We start from the raw sequence: 4282 nt of genomic DNA on the forward strand, positions 1-4282 counted from the left end.
CATTAGGATCTGTGTAAATCAGCTTAAAGAGAAAACGTAGCCACATGTGATTCCAGTGACAGAGCTGATTGCATGTATTAACTTATTTCGTTGTTATTTCTACACAAGGCTGGTAGAGTTAGCAGCCCACGGAAGGACCTAGAAGCCATAAAATAAGCTCGTCTCTGGATTGCTAAAATCCATGAACTATAGATAGACATTGTAACCAACATAATATTTGCGACTGACTTACAGGCATTAAGGACTGCATAAAATTCAGATGGTTATCCCTTAGGTCTATAGCAGAAGATAAAGCAAATTCATTGTAAAACCGTTGCCTGTATGTATGTTACAGGACGTATAGGGATGAAACTATACAAGGAATTTAACCATTTCTGGTGCAACAATAATGGTAGGATATCGACCTCATATTATTAATGTATCTTGGAAAAAAGAAGATGGGAACCAAGTAGGACATTATACGGACAGGTGAAGGAACTGTATTCTACCTCCTGTGTACAGCCAATTTCCACATTAGCGGTAAGCACCTGTCGGATGAAACCATGGGATTGTCACCTAGTATACTCAACTCGAATTTTCCCACACACGATAATGTAAACGCTCATACAAAACAGTAAAAGATTATGTTTGGAACAGAGAAAAGTCTTAAAAGGAGTGGTTTGAGGTCATTACTCACACAATAAACAGTTTTTCCAAGAAATGTATTTATTTTTTCGTTCTAACAATAGATTAAACAGCGATACATTTTCATTCTATATTGCATTATACATGCCTTATATATTATTAAGCCATCAAGAAGTTGACGACTTGTATTTTTTACGAGTGCGAGATAAAAATGAATCCATCATCATTACAAGATATTCGTTAACTTCTGCGTCACGCGATATCTTTAATAATACAAATAGCGGTTAAAGATTGCAAGATCTTTTAGTTCTCAGCAATAACTCCTATCCCATCAAAAGCTATAAAACATCGTTCACCTGATCAATGGATTTTTTAATATTCTGTAAAATATAACAAAATATCAATACACTGAGTTATTATTGTAGGTCTTGTTTTTTATCTTTATATTATCTTTCAAGCGTTTCTTGTTTTTTAAAATAAAGTGGTATTCTTAAGCATCTAAGTACCTTATCCCGCATCTGCCTTAGATTAATAAGGCCTATAAAAGTAAAAGCAATAATAGCCCGAGATGTGAATTAAGGATGTGAAAGAGATAAATAAATCAGTTCGTAAATAGTCACTGCTATAAGATTTATGAGTTAATTTCAATGAACACACTGTATGTCCTAAAATCTCATAAGGATCACTAAGCTTACTTAGGGTACCAAGATTTGGAATGAACACAACTGGGTGTCCTAAAATATCTTATACAAATCACTAAGCTTACTTAGGGTACCGAGATTTGGAATGAACACAACTGGATGTCCTAAAATCTCTTATAAGAATCACTAAGCTTACTTAGGGTACCGAGATTTGGAATGAACACAACTGGATGTCCTAAAATCTCTTATAAGAATCACTAAGCTTACTTAGGGTACCGAGATTTGGTATGAACACAACTGAGTGTCCTAAGATCTCTTATAAGAATCACTAAGCCTACTTAGGGTACCGAGATTTGGAATATATTATATTTAATTAATCACATTTAATAATCTTCGGTACTGTCAAAACAGTTAAGATTACTATTTGAACTTAAGTTAGATTACTTTTTAAGCTTAAGTTAGATTACTATTGAACTTAAGTTAAGATTACTACTGAACTTATGTTAGTTTATATAACATAAATTATTACATGTTGACACTAATGCATTTTAATTCTTGTCATTGACAAGTGATGTATTTTCCCACATTTAGATGTAAAAAATCCTGCATCTCTTAAACCTTTATTTTTATTGTTATGTTTTAGACAACAAAAATATTTCTGGTAATTTAAAGAAAGCGGAAGATATATTAGCTATCAGTACGGAAAATAGTGTGAAGATTCCAGGCATTTCAACAAAATAAATTGGGCATTCTCTTTAGAGTGTTACTGGATTTCTAAGAATACATTTTTGGACGTCTTCTTTATAGTTCTATAGGTTTGAAATGCCCCCCCCAGTGGCACAGCAGTATGTCTGCGGACTTACAACGCTAAAAACCGGGTTTCAATACCCATGGTGGGCATAGCACAGATAGCTCTTGTGTAGCTTTGTGCAGAATTACAAACAACAACACTAAACACGATGAACTTATTATAAAATAACTTACAGAATTCTATAAAAGGTGTCATCATTATAGTGTTACCATCTGGTAATATTACACTATTTATACGATTTAATGGACTAAAAATAACTTACAGAATTCAATAAAAGGTGTCATCATTATAGTGTTACCATCTGGCAATATTACACTATTTATACGATTTAATGGACTAAAAATAACCAGAATTCTATAAAAGGTGTCATCATTATAGTGATATCATCTGGCAATATTACACAATTTATATGATTTAATGGACCTAAACATAACTTACAGAATTCTATAAAAGGTGTCATCATTATCGTGATACCATCCGGTAATATTACACTATTTATATGATTTAATGGACTAAAAAGGCCTAGTCTGGATTAACCGAAAATATTCCACAAAAATCATAAAGAAGAATCTTAAAATCTGATAACGTCAATATTGTATATTTAGAATCAGTACCCCTAATCATTTCGATTTTGTGATATATATATAACATGAGTAGAAATAAAAATAAGATTCAGAAACTCAAAGGCAAAGATTTAAAACTAAATATCCACTGACAAAATGCTCCATTATTCTGTCATATTATTCTGGTATAACTAATAACTATCCAACACTATAATTACATCTATTCAGAGAGTGAAATATTCTATACATTCAGTATTATTTCTATAATTAAAAGCTTATCATATACAAATACTTAATTTATCCATAGACACATTGTGCTATAGTACGTTTTTAGATAAAAAAAATAATCAGATTTCGACAAAAACTAGCAGGATTATCAAACTAATCACACTATGTATTATTGTACTTAAGATAGTCATTTTCGTCTTTTTATACATCTACGTATAAATACTTCCAAACAGGAAAATAATCCCCCCCCCCAAAAGTTTTATACAACACTTAGTTTTATATGTTTTATTATTACCTAAGTTGGTCTCCTATGGTATTATAAACTTATTTATATATATATATTTATGTGCAGTTATTTTATTTTTCTTAACACAACAAAATGTGCCTATGATGTGGAGTTAAAGAAAATACTGATGTTCAGCGTGTGAAGAAGATAAGATTTTTATCAGAAATATTTTCACAATGCAGATAATGGCCATGTGCAACAGGCTTATTGTCACTATAATTGTTAAAATGTGTTCCAAAAGTCAAATAATTTTTCTTTCTTTCTGATAAATACTGTTTATTTGTTATCTTTGATATTTCTATTGTATATAAAGTACTTATCAAATAGTATAGAAAAAAAGAAACAATTTATATTATTTACATATTTTACGGCAGATACTGTTTTACTTCAATTCATTTTATGTTAAAAAATGTTGGTACTATATCTCAACATATAGTGTTAGTATCTTCTACCAGTAGTTATTTTATTGCCTGGTTTAAGAATACAGTTGTCTTTGATTTTATTGGGAGGAGTTATATAATTTTAATCTATTTTCATGTTTTATTAGCTTAATCCTTTTAATGTTGAGTAGAGACTCTACATAGTATGTTAATATCTTCCATCAGAAGCTAAGTTATTTTATTGCCTGGTTTAAGAATACACTTGTCATTGATCTTATTGGGAGGAGTTATATAGTTTTAATCTATTTTCATGTCTTATTAGCTCAATCCTTTTAATGCTGAGCAGAGACTCTATATAGTGTGTTAATATCTTCCATCAGAAGCTAAGTTATCTTATTGCCTGGTTTAAGAATACACTTGTCATTGATCTTATTGGGAGGAGTTACATAGTTTTAATCTATTTTCATGTTTTATTAGCTCAATCCTTTTAATGTTGAGTAGAGACTCTACATAGTGTGTTAATATCTTCCATCAGAAGCTAAGTTATTTTATTGCCTGGTTTAAGAATACACTTGTCTTTGATCTTATTGGGAGGAGTTATATAGTTTTAATCTATTTTCATGTTTTATTAGCTCAATCCTTTTAATGTTGAGAAGAGACTCTACATAGTGTGTTAATATCTTCCATCAGAAGCTAAGTTATTTTATTGCCTGGTTTAAGAATACACTTGTCTTTGATCTTATTGGGAG

Source organism: Limulus polyphemus, unplaced genomic scaffold (assembly GCF_000517525.1).
Source record: "Limulus polyphemus unplaced genomic scaffold, Limulus_polyphemus-2.1.2 Scaffold4827, whole genome shotgun sequence".
Taxonomy (NCBI): domain Eukaryota; kingdom Metazoa; phylum Arthropoda; class Merostomata; order Xiphosura; family Limulidae; genus Limulus; species Limulus polyphemus.